The sequence below is a fragment of the Pinus tabuliformis genome, chromosome 7 (assembly GCF_031772625.1).
Source record: "Pinus tabuliformis cultivar Carrire ecotype Pingquan chromosome 7, CPIR1, whole genome shotgun sequence".
Lineage (NCBI taxonomy): Eukaryota > Viridiplantae > Streptophyta > Pinopsida > Pinales > Pinaceae > Pinus > Pinus tabuliformis.
The window spans coordinates 1224666218-1224683699 of NC_142293.1; the positions used below are offsets into that span (position 1 = coordinate 1224666218).

General features: G+C 32.4%; 1 pseudogene; it reads right to left on the reverse strand.

Annotated features, from left to right (window-relative positions):
• Window positions 1–4549: 4549 nt before the first annotated feature.
• Window positions 4550–6206, reverse strand: LOC149251797 (protein NPG1 pseudogene; annotated as a pseudogene).
• Window positions 6207–17482: the final 11276 nt, after the last annotated feature.

Here is a 17482-nt window from a genome sequence, read left to right on the forward strand (position 1 = left end):
CAATACATATTAGTTTCACTTACATATAGTTCAAGCATATTAATTTTGTAAATAATCTACAAAGAACTTGCCTTCTCTACTTCTTTTGATCTACTATCATTGTGTCAATCCATACTTTTGTTACTTGACACATTCAGAGATAGTTTTTATGAATATACAACAAGAACCATTCAATACAAAAGTCATTAAATACAGTTTTCAAATAAATCAAATTATTTTTAGCCAAAAAGCGATCTGGTAACTGGTGCATTTTTCTAAATAAATGCACAATGCATTTATCCCATTAAATGCACATGGCATTTAATTGTTCAACACCATCATGGAAAATTATTTTTTTAAATAATTTTAAATTATAACTGTTCAATTTATAAGGCTAAATGCATCACAATGATTTAACGGTGTCATTTGAAAGAGGCACACATGTTTATTGTATTACACTGGGAGAAATGATGAACATACTAAACAAAATCGATAGTGTTATAATATACTATTGTGTTGTATTACATAGGGTGCACCAGTGCGTTATATTACAGAGGGAGCATCGCAAAACATATAGTTGTTTAAAAAAACGGAGAGCGTCGAGGGGGTTTGGATTTAATTCAATAAGTGATTCCCCTAATTTACATGTCAAATTCCCTATATATAGTAAGTACACAACCCCATTAAATCTAAAATGCTGAAAATAGAAAATTTTAATGTTGAAGTGGTAGAGGAAGTTAAATCCTTTTATGAAATTTTGTAAAAAGAAGGAATGGTTTAATGTAAATATATTTTTTTGTTTTTTCTGAAGTTTAATTAAATTTAAATAGGAACATACATCATAGAAAAAATTACTAGTAACATTTGTAGCAATTTTTTTATTATTTATTCTTTTTTCTGAATTTTGAATAAATCTAACAGAAATTGTAAAAACTTTTAACTGTAAAATTTAAAATTTTTGTTATCCAACGTTTTGAGTGAATCACCTTACCTTTCAAATTTTGATCTTTCCATGGTTCCAACATATTTTTATACTCCACAGTGCTCCCAATATGTCTCTCTTGCAAATTATCTCTCTTTTAATAAAACCTTAATAGAAATTGTAAATTTTTTTATTAGTAAAATAAACAATAAAATTTAAAATTTCTACTATGCAGGGTTTTGAATGAATCACCATACCTTTCAGCTTATGATCTTGTGAATAGTTCTATTGCTCCAAAGTATTATGCTCTTGCATATTTCTCCTAGTATGTCCATCTCACAAATCACTTCCTTGAAATTTTGAGTAAAATCATGAAATAGTGAATAACTTTTTACTATTTAAAAAACTGTGAAATTATATTTCGAAAAATCAATTTGCGCTCGTTTTTTAATTTAAAAAAATGAAAAAAAATCATGATATTTTTTTCAATTTCTTCACACATTAGTGCATTCAATAGTCAAATACACCAGTGCATTTAGAGGAAAGGGCACTGACATTGTTGGGGCACCAAATTTTTTCAATGCACTGACATCATAAAAAAAACATTATTTTTCAAATCCGAAAATAGTGTGATAAATTTTCTTAACACAGTAGTGTGGTTTCCATTTAAAAGAATCAGTTCTCTAATTGTTATAAGAGCACAAGTTAGTTGAATTCATTTTTATTTTCTAAAATCCAGAAACAAATGCATAGTGGTGCTTTTTTTTTAAAGACATCGGTGCATTTTTGTACAAGAGCAGTGATATGATAACATTTTTTTCTTTTTTCGAAATGCCAGAAACCAGTGTAGGTATTATTTGAATCCCTGATGCTCATATTTTTAAAAGAATTGGTGCTCTTTGTTCTGATATTACATTAGTTCATAGTATACATTATAAGAGCACTGAGTTGGTTGAATTATTTTTTTTTTCTTAAATCTGAAAATAGGGATGTACCGGAGCTATGTTTTTTAAAGCATCCATACATTTTTGTATAAGAGCGCTAATACAATAACATTTTTTTTCGGAATGTCGAAAACCAGTGCGAGTATTATTTAAATTCCATAGTGTTGGTATTATTGAAATGCATTTGGTGCACTTTATTCTGATAAATGCACCTGTCTAGTTTAAAAACTATCTAAAATATTATTTTCACATAAAATGACATATTAATCTCAAATTATCCTTTACGATGAATCCACATGAATTAATTAGTTCATAGTATACATTTTACGCTTAAAGTCACCTTATTCTTGAAAAGTTGTTTGAAAACAATATTGAAATTAAGATTGTAGTTATATCGTTTTTGAGATTAAATTGATATATGCACACAAAATTTTACTTCTAATTTTTCTCAAATGCAGGGACAAAATCTCAATAATATCAAATGGCCAATTCTTCAAATTCTATCTCATTCCATATTGTTAATCAAATTCCTTCACGGATTTATCCCTTTCCATCTCCAGTAAGTATATATTTTATTTATATTTAGATTATCTAATTGGTTTTTCTTTTCTTTTTTAATCCATGTGAATTTGAATAAAAATGTATCCAAATTTGTACGATCCTGATTCATAATCGAGTTTATATGCATAAATTATTCATTCATTTGAGTAGCATACTGCAATCAATTGCTAGAAGAAAATGGATAACCTCTGCACCTTGCCAATTGGAGCATGGTATCCTCCAGTCAAAATCTTGGATCAAGGATGGTAATAATTGTTTGGTAGAATGTAATTTCAACAAAACAATTGCATTGGTGTACTTATTAATATCATTTATATTATACTAATGGCATCAATATTTTTTGAAATTATGATTCTAGTGATGATCAACAACCGACCTAACATCTTCCAGTGAACTGTAATATCCCTTAATAATAATAATAATAAATAAATAATGTAATATTAAAAATACAAGAAATAAATAATAAATAATAAATAGTAATAATAAATAATAATAAAATAATAAATAAAAATACTAAGCTCTAAAGGAATATAAATAGAAATAAAGCAAGAAAACAGTAAAAAAATCAGTAAAGCTATCAAAAAGTAAAAACAAAAGAAATAAAACAAGAAAAGCAATAAAGTTGCATGTAGACACATGGAGTGTGTGCATGTGGTTCCCCTTCCAATGTTTCTCTATTTAATAGATGACGAGGAAGATGAGAGACATTCTAGCATTCCATCATTCCATGATTTCATCATCCATTCTCTTGGGAGAATAGTGTTATATGACAAAGGATACCCTAAAAGTAGTACATTGATTGAGGGCTCGAGGATGGCCAGTTGTAGCAAAACCTTGTGCAGTTGAGCCTACGGTTGGGTGGAGAGTTGTCCCCAAAACCTTGTTGCAGTTAGAAGACTTCAACTAGCATTCAACCTGGAAAACACACGTAAGTATCCCACTTATAGTTTTGAACTTTGATGTTAATTAGTTAACAATTTCATGTTGATTATAAATTGCTAGATTAATCTAATTAATTACATGTTTTTATTTAGGGGATGTTACATATGGTATCGGAGAAAGTTTCAACTCTGTTGGACCTTTGGATTTTTTTTATTTTATTTTTGATATTTTATATTTTGCATTGTTTCTGTCTCTGTGATTTTAGAGAGGGAAGCAATCTGGGTTTTTGCATTTTCTAGTTTCAGCATCAGCTTCAGCTTCTCATGATGCAACTCTTTGTTGGCCCTTCTTAATTCCACCACTTCGATTTCCAGATCTTTCAAAGTCTGTAGTTTCTTCTCAATCTTGAATTTCTTTTCAGAATACTTTTTCTCAGTATTTTGAAGAACTGCAACTTGTTGGTTGAGTATAAGAAGTTTCTCTTTTGTCTTCATAGATTCCATTCATATCTGTCTCTGTAGTTCTTTAATCATTGCTCTGGCAGATTCAAGATATTTCTTTACTAGGGAAGATTTCTTTACTTCCTCTTCAAGTTTCTTCTTTTGAGTTTCTAAAGAATTCAGTTTTAAATTGACCATTCAATCTCAACCGTGTTTAGTTGGAGCCATTTTTGTAATTCCACTATGTTTATTTTGGGCTATTTTCTGTGACGTTTCTGCAAATTTTCTGTATCCAACCTTCATGTATATCCCGCTTTTCAAGAGTAAATAGCCATGGCGGTTCGATTCACAAGGCCACCCTTTTTATCGCCCTCACATTCCCATTTTGTCTGATTCTTTAAAAAAAAATCCCCTCGAAAGTTGATCCTCTTAGAGTTTCAATGTAGCCATGCAGCAAATCACCTGAGATGATAGCTGAAGGGAACCAAGGTTCATCTTTTGGTATTTCAAGTAAAAAATGCATGTAATCTGTGTATAGGGTTTAGGTTTATTTATTTATAAATGTGCTTTATTCGTCTCGGGTTTGAAGGGTCCAATTGGCTAATCACGTCAACAAGGGTTGTGTTTTGTATTACAGATCGTTTCTGTTTTGGGGAAATAAAATGTCTCTTTATTAACAAATAGCAATATGATGATAAGAATTTTATGAAAAAGAATGGTTGCAAGCATAACCACCACAGGCCCTATGGTTGAGGACATTAACCTTATCAAAAAAAAAATTAAATTTGAGCTGGTTAATATAAAAAAACAAGAGTTTAATGTCAGGCGTCAATGATAAGAGCGACCCACTTACTTACGGTTGCTTTGATGGGCCTGTGAACAGTGTTATACACCTGAGTTTGTACATTTGAATCTAACTGTGGAATTATCTTAAGATCACGGAATACGTAGAAGTGATGGTGTGTAGATACACCACTATGGGATTTCACTGATGGACTCACAAATTTACAGTGTAGTTTAATTATTAGACATTTTGGAGTTTTAATTGGAATGAGGAAAAAAATTATGTCATTTTTTTTTTTGTTTAAATGGGTGTGTGACCTCTCCTTATTGACAATAGTCATATTCCATCCATGCCAATGAACTCTCAAGTCACTAAGACGAGTATCACCCGGGATTTCCTTCCCATCCTTAAGCTTTGAGTTCCTAACTTGCACAGGCTTCCTTCGAGCTTGAACAAGAGCAAGAAGAAGCTTATAAGTTTCAATAACATGCATAGATTGTCCCTGAACAATATGCAATTTTGCTTTAGACGTCATAACTCTCCTTGTTGCCATTTTACTGTCTCGTCTAAGGTAGCATCAATGATAATTTCAGCATCAGAAAAATACTTTTGTGCTAACAAAACAAGGGCGAAGAGCTTCCAACCTCTTAATGAAGCCCCTGCCTTCATAGCCAAATACTTCTTTGAGCAGTCTAGTGCTATGTTTAGATTACGTTGCTCAACATTTTCCAACGCAAGACTAAACATTACCTCAGGATCTTTAATTTCTGACACTGCAACTTCTTCCAAAGCAATAAGAGCCTCATGTTGCATCTTGGTTCTTTCAGAGTCAGAATCAGTAGATCTAGCTTTCCTCCCTAGGGCAACCCCAAGCAGATGACTGGAAACACCTTTCATGTGATCAAATTTACATTCATGGGTTTCCAATACTCTATGTGAATAATGCACACCTTCGTGAGCATATTTTGAACTTTGTCCACATAATTTTGCAACGAATAGAGTTGTTGGGATATGATCAGGCTTCTTGGAAAGGTCTAAAGTTTTCCTTACATGATTCAAAGAAATATCAACCTAATCTACAGTACTATAACAAAGAGGAAGGGTATACCATCGATCCAATCTGTTGTAGATACCAAGTATCACTTCAATTGTTTTCAGCTAAGGTTTCAAAATGTCTTGACATTGACAAGGCAAAAGTAAGGTGATCCTTGATTATAGGATCCAAAGGAATCCTTTTGAGTGCAAAATTTTTTGAGGATAAACAACAAGAGTATTGCTTCTTCAATATTATTTCTAGGAATAAATGCACCCTCCACTTGAGATCCTAAACTTGGTGGACCTGCTTCAATACCACCATAAAGCAAGAATATAGCAAACTCTTTCTGTATTCGCGCTGACCGTTCAAAATCCAGTCTCCAAGGATTAACTAAATCTCTTCTATAAGAAGTTATTGCTTCAAGAAACAATCCTGCATATTTCCAAAGTTCTAGAAGTATTTCCATTGCCTTGCTCACAGTCTCTTGCAATTTGCAATAATCTTCTCCAAAGGCATCAGGCATGCCACGAGGTAGTGCAGATTCGACTGTCTCTAACACATATTTTCACTGTTGAGCAGCTTCTTTAGCCAGTCCAAGCTCTTGCAATGAATTTGCTTTTAGAATAATGGCCTTAAGTAGTAAACTGACAACCTGCATCGAAATTAATTATTCTCATGTAGCTTTGAAGAATGTAATGGTTTCCAGCCTTTCATATATGCCACTTTTAATTGCTGCATGTTATGGATATGAAATATGCCAAATTGTGGGTGTTAGCCTGCATTTTCCCATTGTAGATGTTTTTTTTAGTAACTTTAGCTATAGAATAGCAGTTTTTATTTTGAGAAATGTTTTAGGTCAAGGCTCTGCTCCATTGAAATCCCTAGCTTCTTCTGTATTGTGATTTAATGCACAATTGTAGCACTTGTGGGTGGCTATTCTCAATTTAATTTAGTTCGTCAGTAAATATTGTTAAGGTATTGCTGTATTAATGGATAATCTTTGTATAATCTCATATTATCTATCAAGTATTATATGATTCCAATCAGATTAAGTGTAGGGATCACAATTATTTTTCCTTTGTTCTTTGTAAAATAATTGAAATTACATCAATTATAAATATTTTGGATTTTTGCACTGGAAACTGTAAGTGTGTAAACGAGGCAATAGAAAACTCTTAGATACCAATATTTGTTTTACCATTAAGTCTTACAAAAATTTCGTGTTATTTTGGTAATATGCGTTATATTGTAGGTAGTAATTTAGTTTTTAGTTAACTAAGTAAATCATGTCTTATTACTTAAACTTTATGATACATCTAAATCGTACACTATGATTTTAGTTTAGTTTAATTGGTTTAATATATTTACAGGAGAAGCATTGCTTTACTCTTGGAAAGTATCCTATTGCTATTTAGAAAGAAAACCAATTGTTTTGGACAATGAAATTGCTAATCCTATCAATAGGAAACGGTGTCATGAGAATAAGAAAAGACAATGTTGCCTTTTGTGTCTCATTTAAATTTTATTGTGTATCAGTCAAACAAAGCAAGTTGCTTTTGTGCTAAATAAATCAACCAATCAGATACAGAAGTACCGCTTTTCTGTTTATTTGGCTCTTTTTTTTAGGAGTAAATAATTGTTAGAATTGGACCAAGGGCACTACCTTTGTCTTTCTTTAGAGAAGGGATAAAACTCAAGTAGATAGTGCTGACTTGTGCTACATTTATTGAATGGATAATATAAGGAGAGTGCTGTTTTTAGGGCCAAATTTAACACTGCTTTGTCTAGAATTAACACTACCTTGTGTGCCAAGTTTAGTGCTCCACTTGTGCAAATCTGGAATAGACTTCCATTGTAAAGGAGACTTCAGGAATGCAAGAAAAGGCATATGTACAATCAGTCATCCTCCAACAAATCTTCTATCTTCCTTCTTCATTTTATGTCAGAATCCATAAACTACCAAGTGTCTTTTACAAATCAAGAAGGTTCTTAAGATCTAATACTTAGATCCGTTGGGTAAGTCTGACTATTTCAAAACTTTGTACTGGCACCAAAACTAATTAATAAAAGTAGCTTGTTTCGTCAATGAAAGTATTTGACTATTTACCTTTGCTTTATGTGATGTCTCTCTTATATTGATGGTTCAGAATCGAGATTTATGTTTTTTTTATCAGCAAGATTCAATTTATAATTGCCTTGCTGGTTTTCTTCCTTCTTCCACCTTTTCTCCCGCCCATTGGATATAATGCACCAGTCACTCACACAAAATAGAAAAATCTATTATAAGTTTATGCAGTGATTTTCAGATACTTACTCACAACTTTCTGGAATCTGTCCATTTCTAGAACTCTAAATATTAATTACAGATATGAACACTTTGCTTGCTGATTTGAAGTGTTAGAATGTGTATTTTCAGATTTCCAACCAACAAAACGCTTTAGAGATGACCCCCTCAGATCAGAAAAACACTGGTATGGAAGTGAGGAAAAGTGGGAGTTACTGTGGTGTTTTTCCTAGATGGTCCATTTGGAGCCACTTTTTCTTAAAAATAACAATCTTCATCCTTTGCACTGTCCTCTATCACCATGGTCACAATACACATTGTCATTGTCTTCTTATTATGATTCCTCTGATTCCTCTTCCTCTATCTTACCAGTTCTAGTGTCTAATTTGCCTACCACAACAATAAAACTATGCCTCATATTTTTACGAGGGGTTTTTCTCTAATAATATATAAGCATTTCTCTTCTAAAGTTAGGAGTTTTAATCTCCTTCACATCTGCCAATCTTTTGAAATTGATAATGAGCAAAGTATTATCATATCCTTTCTTTGGAAATTTGATGCCATACAAGAGTCCCATTAGATATGCATCAAATAAGGAAAACAAACTACACGTCCCTTGCTTCCCTAAAAAGAGTTGAAGTAGAAAGTAATGCTATGAAAGGAAGGGAAAATGATAAACTTACAATTTTGAGATGAATGGAAAAGAATAATGGAATGATACTTATGACGGGTAAGGAAGGGATTCATAAATAGGTGTAATAAATCAACAAGAAGTCATTTCTAGAGCTAGATGGAAGATTTTGGATTTAGGAATTATCATAATTAAATATCTTGGCACTCTCAATATCACAAGTGAATGATGACTGATGATGATTAGTGAGGGTCATAGTGATGACCTATACAATTTCAAATGGCCAAGATAGAAGGTATGAACTAGAACACTCATATTGGTGTAATGTGACAAATGATAGACTAAGAAAATGTCTATAGGAAAATATTAAAGGAAAAAATTGTATACCATTAACAAAGAAGATGAATTTTATGAAGTCGTGGCATGGAATTATAACTTGATATTGATGATTTAAATGATTATACAAATGGTAATATCTTGACAATGAATTTCACTAATATTTAAATTGGGGAAGGAAGAATAAGTGACACAAGATTAAGGCTCAAGATGGTGAGGCTCATGTGAAATTTACTGATGTAATTAGATGATTATACCTATGGTGTAATTGGTAGACTTCCTAGTTGAAAGAAGTGGAAATGATTATTGAAAAAGTAATTGGTATCTTGATGAAAACATAACACTAATAACATTGATGAGATAACATAGATCCTAGATGGATGTTGAATACTCTTAGTTCATAGTTGAATGAAATTGATTTTTCTAATGAATCATGATAAGAATGCTTATAGAGTATTATTCTATATTTGATAAGTATTGAGATGTTTCTCATATTGATGATGTTTCATGATATGATGGTATGAGGGTGATCATGCACATGTGGTTCATATTTATATAGTTGTTACAATAGTGATGATGTATCCTTATGATGATGATGATACGCATAGGCATTATGATGTTACGTCAAGGTATATTGACAATGTACTCATTTACTACGTGATGATAGGTATTTTATGTTGAATACTCATGATGGATATGATATGCATAACGTGGCATAGGAATTATGATGCTATAATATGAGGTTTATTGACATGTGGTTCATTTATTATGTGAAGTCATGATATGTCTTTGATGCAAATATGTTGATGTTCTAACTTGTGATGGTATTTCATGAGGTGAAGCACATGATAGTTGCGTACAAATTTATGACATGCATGAGCATGCAGTTCATTATTATTCATAATGTTGCAATTAACAATGATGAATGTTCTCATGATGACATGCAAGACTTGGCATGTGGATTATTTTCTATGATACTATGATGGTATAGCTAATGCATTGGTTGCATGTTGAGGTGTGATGATTGACAGGACTCCACAAATGGGGTGAGAGGGCCAGTTTATTTGATGATCTCATGTGAGCCCATACACACGAGGGAGAATATGTAACACCATATGGGCTAGGGACAAACTCAATCAACACTACATATGCCAGTGGTTCCTTTGTCTTGTGTAGCTCTTGATGGATAGCTCTTGAAGGGCTATGGGACCATTTTGAGGAGGCAAAGTGCCTGATGTTCTAGGCTAGGTGTCTATTATTGGATTGGGATGTCAGAGTCTGATGGGGGTGTAAAGACTTCGATGCCTAGGGCTGTGTGCCTTAGTGGTTGTGGAGGGAGTGGGCCAGCCTTGCGAGATGCCCGGAGTCATTGAGTATCATACCAGATGCCTGCCTTGGGGCAGATGAGGTCTGAGTCAGGCGCAAGCCTTGGGGCCAGCCTTAGAATAGGATACAGACTGGGCAGGCTTATACCTGGTGCCGAAAGTTGGAAAAAGGACAGAGATTCCTTGATATTTCCTGTGTGTTGTCAAAACTTTTGATGCATGCTGGTTATACTAGTTTAGTAGAGGGTGTCGAGCAAACATGAAGTAATAAATAACAAAATAAAATGTTAAATAATTCAACTTAATAATAAATAGTAAAAAATAATAACTAAATAAATAAATAAATAATAAATAATTCAACTTAACTTCGGGACGAAGTTCCTTAAAGTGGGAGAGTATGTAATGTCCCTTAATAATAATAATAATAATAATAATAAATAATGTAATATTAAAAATACAAGAAATAAATAATAAATAATAAATAGTAATAATAAATAATAATAAAATAATAAATAACAATACTAAGCTCTAAAGGAATATAAATAGAAATAAAACAAGAAAACAGTAAAAAAATCAGTAAAGCTATCAAAAAGTAAAAACAAAAGAAATAAAACAAGAAAAGCAATAAAGTTGCATGTAGACACATGGAGTGTGTGCATGTGGTTCCCCTTCCAATGTTGCTCTATTTAATAGATGATGAGGAAGATGAGAGGAATTCTAGCATTCCATCATTCCATGATTTCATCATCCATTCTCTTGGGAGAATAGTGTTATCTGACAAAGGATACCCTAGCAGTAGTATGTTGATTGAGGGCTCAGGGGTGGCTAGTTATAGCAAGACCTTGCACAATCGAGCCTATGGTTGGGTGGAGAGTCGTCCCCAAAACCTTGTTGCAGCTAGAAGACTTCAACTAGCATTCAACCTGGAAAACGCAGGTAAGTATCCCACTTATAGTTTTGAACTTTGATGTTAATTAGTTGATTATAAATTTCTAGATTAATCTAATTAATTACATGTTTTATTTCAGGGATGTTACATGAACCCCACTACATTATCAACTTGAGTGAAGGTTGCATTAAGAGAAAAAATCATAGAGGAAGCATACAAAGAATGGTTGAATCAAACACCTATTCAATTCCCACTATGTCCAGATTCACCAATTAGGAATGACTACAACAATAGTATTTATTCATCACAAGTTGGCAATGAAGGCAATCAAATAGATTTTGGTATGGATGATTACTTATGGGATATAATTTCCATGGAGGAAATGTTGTTATATGCATTACATAATGATGAGCTAAGGGATGATGCTCATATCACTGATACCTTATTCGAAAGGTTGAAATATGCTTGCCCCACCCCCCTTTTTGGACTTGGAGGAAAGTTAAAGTCTACTCAACAGGGGAAAATGATGTTGTTGTATAATGTGAAAGAAAAATTTTCCATGTAAAATGCATGTTTCTCGACAATATTGAGGTAGTTGACTTGCATGATCGATAAATTTACTTATATTTTTTCACACAATAATAATTAAATATGGTCAATTTTATGAATGTTAAGTATTGATATTGTACAATTATATTCCCCGCCAACTGTAGGATATTCAAAGATAGGGCTCTTCCGAGTGATAATGTCTTGTCAGTTAGCTATGAAGAGGCAAAGAAATTGTTGAAAATGTTGGGTGTTGAGTGCATATCACATCATGCATGTCTGAATGATTATATTAAATATAGAGGAGAATATGTAGAAAAGAATATAAGTCTGAAGTGTGGGCATGATAGGTACTGTAATTAAAAATGGGTAAATCACATGGTCCTCCTCATAAGATATTGAAGCACCTACCTATAATCCCAGGTATTCAAAGAATCTTTTGTTGCAAACAATTAGCTATGTTGCAGGGATGGCACACCTCACAAAGTAGTGAGTTGGGATTTATGTGAATCCCAACAGATTGAATGGCTATGAATCATATAGAGGATACATGGCCTGAAAAATTTAGGGATGAAGTATGAAGTCTACGACATAGCATAGCCATGGATGGTGTCAACCCATCTTCCCTCCAAAACACCAACTATTTTGTTTGGCCCATAGTAGTGATCAATAACAATATCCCTCCATGGTTGTCCATGAAGAACGAAGATCTTATGTTGGCTCTCATAGTCCCTGCTAGAAGACAAGTGAAGAATATAGATGTCTACTTATAACCGTTGGTAGATGAATTTAAGGAATTATGGGAAGGGATACATGTGTACGATGTATCAAGTCCCATTGCAATAGAGAAGAGTTTTATGTTGTATGCCATATGTGCTTACATCATACATGGTTATCTGGGATTAATAATTTTCTCTTGTAAATTACATTTTTATTGATTTCTTTATATACGTAACAATATTATTCCGCATAAATTTAATTGGTTAAAATTTTTATGATCTTCATGGTCGCTAATGTGTCATCCTGTATGCAATACTTTTGCAGGTCTTGTAACAAAAGGGTATCATGGATGTAAATGTTGTGGAACTGCTCTGAAGGCTAGGTGGTCCAACCACCTATGAAAGCTAGTATATGACTGCTCGAGGATATTCCTCCCAGAATATCGCCCTTACAGAAGAGAAACATCCACTTTCAATGGTAAACTAGAGAGAAGCTAAAGGCCTATAATAATGACACCAACTGAATGGATTAGATAATATGAGAGAGAGAAGGAGAAGGATTTTGCATAAATTTTCGATTCAAATTGGGAGCCTATGTTTGATGATCCAAAATTATTTGACACCTATGTTGAGAAATTTCCCATTGGGATGAAAAGGAAATTTGTCTTTTATGAGCTCCAATATTGGTAGAATCTTAAGATTTCCCACTGACTAGATCCCATGCATATATTTAAAAAAATCATTTTCTTTATGGAGGCACATATCATTGAAATAAAGTGACACACTAGTTATTAGGAGAGTTATGATTTCTTCAAAAAGTAAAAAGAAACATTGGCCATGACAAGAAACTACAAGAGAGGTTTGTCCCTCTTTCTCTTTCAAAGAAGGTGAAGTCCCATGGATTTTAAAGAAAGATGAACTTTCTTTGGAAAAGGAAGTTATAATGAGCGTGAGGGTACCTTATTTATATGTTTCTTGACTATGGCACTGCTTCACTATGGAAGACCATTTGTTGGGGTTGAAATCACATGACCATTTGAACCTTCTAAGAGTACTAATGTCAAAAACATGATTTTTAAATTTTTTTTTTATTTTTTTTTATGTAATGGGCTATTTTATAATTAATTTTTGTATAATGTAATATTTATTGTGCAGTGTCATTATCCTCTGCTCGTGTGTTGGTGTGTGAACAGGACTTCCCCCAAGACCTACGGCATGCCATATCTAAATTATCAGCATTTGAATTTTATATCACATCAAAGGAGATTCATATGGCTAGCATTCCACGGTGGCATCAAGAGATAGTTGAGATTGTTTGTATGTTTGAGAAGGAACTACTGACGAATTTAATGCACTTGCAGGTTCAACTTCTAATTCACCTAGTATATGAGGTTGAATTAATTAGGGTGTTTTCCTATCGTCAGATGTTATTCTTAGTGAGGTACATGAAGAAAATGAAACGTTTTATTTGAGAAACGGAAAAACCCTAGGGGTCTATGGCAGAGTGGTATATATTGTATGATTCTTTCTATTATGCCAGTGAGTACATCAAACAGATTGACAACACACCAGGTGTGGTGATTTGGGATGAATAAAGGGATGAAGACAAAAGATAAGGGGAGCTTCTCTAAATGAATAGAAATATATATATATATATATATATATATATATATATGTCTATATATATATATATATCTATATATATATCTATATCTATATATCTATATATATATATAGATATATATATATATATATATATATATATATATATATATATATATATATATATATATATATATATATATATATATATATATATCTGTGTGTGTGTGTGTGTGTGTGTGTGTGTGTGTGTGTTTGGGTTTGATTTCATCAACAAATTCAAAAATTTAAGCCATCCAACAAATTTATTCTTTACAACATGGAAGTGATGCAACTGTAAGTCACATTGTATGAACATAAGAGGAGGAAATGAGATAGTGATAGGAAATGATCCAAATGTTGATTTGTAGAAGCATGCCTTATCTTGATCATTTAAAATAAATCATCGTAATGACATGCCCTAACATTTGGGTGGTTGATCAAGTCAGAGAGAAATACAATGCATTTGGTTAGTACCCACATGGTGAAGAGGATGTGCTAAACATAGGGATTGGGCGTAGAAGCTCGGTAATTATAATCCCTTTCTGTACAGTTTTAACTTCATACTACACCTTTGAATTGTAACATCTATATATAGTTTATATTTTTAACTATGTTCCGGTTACTAAGCACATGACACTGTGATCTTTTTGCTTTTTTATATGTGCATTTGTTCGCATCTATGTGGGCATATGGACATAATTTTTGCATGGAGGATGTCAATGATGGATGCATGACACAAGAATTTGGAGTGGAAGTTGAGTTCCACCAGTATAGTTGTGCTAGCCACCCCAATCAAAACCTAATGCAAGGGACATTACATTACATTCGAAAGATACAAGCAATCATTCAAGTGGACTTATCTTCCTTCCAATTTGTTATTTTTAGGTGCAATGGATGGGATACCTTTGATCGAAATAATGTAAAGGAATATCGTGATAGTGGGTTGATATCTATCAACTCTAGAAAGATGTGGCATGAAGGTTGGGAGCCTTATGTTTTCCAGAAACACTGCAACTAGTTGTTCTTTTAGCTAGATATGTTGGATAGGGATTGATGGTTCGTATTAAGACATGAACCTAGATCAAAACATATTTTTGAGAACAACAATGTTATCATGCCAAGTGGGAAACATGATCAGGGTAATGATAATGGCGAGTGATATTTACTTGTGTTATTTCGTCATTTATACTGATATTTTATATTTTTGTTTTCTTTATTTCGCTAATTATATTGTTCTTTTATTTGTCTTGTTGGCATTTTATAATATAATTGGTAAGATTCACATATGTTTTTACAATTTTTTTTTTGCAATGGAAACATTTTTACACTTAAAACTAAGTATTTCCAATTGCATACAATATCTATGATAATAAGGATTCAAGGTCACAACCCTTCTCAAATAGGAAAATGAGAACAAACTAGTGAATTTATAAATAACATTGAAGATTTACTCTCAATTTAGATACTTATTGGTTTATTAATCAATTCACAGGTTTTTTCTTCTTGTTTAGTTCAAAATCAATAAGAGGCATTTGTTTGACTTTCGAAGAGACTTGTTGATGCATTTTTCTTTCCTATTTAGATTATGTAAAATAAAAATTTATTTCTATGTATTTATAAATAAATTATTTAAAGTAGACATGTCGTTATAAGTTTGGTAATATTAATTGATAAGGCTACATAATAAGGTTTTGCATGTGATATATAATTAAAATATATCATGCCCAGAATGATCATTGAAGGTAATGAGCCCAAGCCATATATATCATGTCATTGAAAGTCACGATCCTAAGCCATATACATCACATTTCTGGTTTCAAGGACATCAATTGTATGATACGACAGTGGCGTGAAAGGAACACCTATAAGTTTTCATGGTGTTTGGTGTGTGATTGATAAGGCCAATGAAACCCTAATATGATATCTTTTCTCCATACCATTGCCTTATAATTTCACTCTTATTTTACCATTTTAACAGGAAATGTTTAAGAAAGTATAAAATTTTCACAGTTCCATTTTTGAAATCCATGGCACTTCGTAGCATGGACATATGAGATCTAGGTAACACACTTGGAGTGTGTACTGTAGGATAAAAATTAGGTGTTCTCCCTCCCTCTGGCCTCCCATGGTCGGACCATATTGTATGCATCCGCCATTCTCTCTTACTCCTAGTGTTTCTCCCTATGCTGACATCTTGGTTGCAAGATTGACACACAAAATATATCAACCTCACACATAACATACGATTTTTTTTATTAAATGAAAAATGAATTTATGAATATGGAAACATAACTTTCAATTAAAAAAAAAATTAAAATCAATTAGAACGTATTCATGCACCATCTCTAGTATGCTGTCAAACACAAGTGCATTGGCATCAGTGCGCACATATATATGACACACCACTATTGTTTCATTAATTTAGTTTTTCGTCGCGGCACGCCACACTTACACACTGATCTGCAGGTATAACATGTGTGCATCATTATGATATGTTCATGTTATCGAACACACTGAGCTATAGCTATATTTTTAAATATTTTTTTTTGTGGGTGTTTGGTAAATATGATCACTCTGGTGCGTGTCAAACATATCAAGAGCACCACATTTGTGATGGTGATTAAGAGGCATTTGTTTGACTTTTAAATAAACTTGGTGCTGCATTTTTGTTTCCTATTTAGATTTTGTAAAATAAGTACCTATTTTTATGTATTTATAACAAACTTATTTAAAGTAGACATGCCCTTATAATTGTGAACTTGATGTGATATTAGTTAGGAGAAATGTGAAAACATGAATTTTAATGACTATCTCATAATAAGCATGTGGAAAAAATAATACTTTTTGAGTTTTGTGTGTTATTTTATTCTGGAGTTTTCGCAAAACTCTGGAAGAAAACAACACACAAAGCATTGATTGCAGAAGCCTCAAAACAATAACTTTTTGAGTTGTTCATTAAGAAATAATCAAATATATTATTTGTCAAAAGTTTAAATATAATACAGTATCATTTTTGTATTATTTAACTCATATTTATTATTAAAAAAGGTAAATTTAAATCATTACAATAGAAAATAAACCAAAATATCACCAAAATGTTATATCATTATTACTAGAAAAAGGTTCAAATGCCTCTTTAAGGGATAACTTCCAATAGAGAAAATTTATAACTACAAGTAACTTCACAAGCCTTATTTTACATTTCTTGATCCTCATATTTAGAAAGAGAAATTTCTAATTTAAATTGGTAAGAGTTACTACAAATATTAAATTTAAATTGCTTGAAAATCTCAAAACTTTAGTAATAAATTAAATCTTATAAAAATATAAATTTTCAAGTTATATTATGTTGGCATTATGACACAGGTTTGGCGCTATGACATAGGTGTCGTCCTTGATGGAAACTCACTCAGATGAAAGATCATAGTTTAGGCTCTTAGAATGAAGGAAAAGGAGATATACGCAAGTTCCCCTTGACCAAGTCACATATACATGCAGGTTCGCGGATCAAAAGGTGCGTATGCGTATACATGCATTTTCACACAAGGAAAGGCACGTAC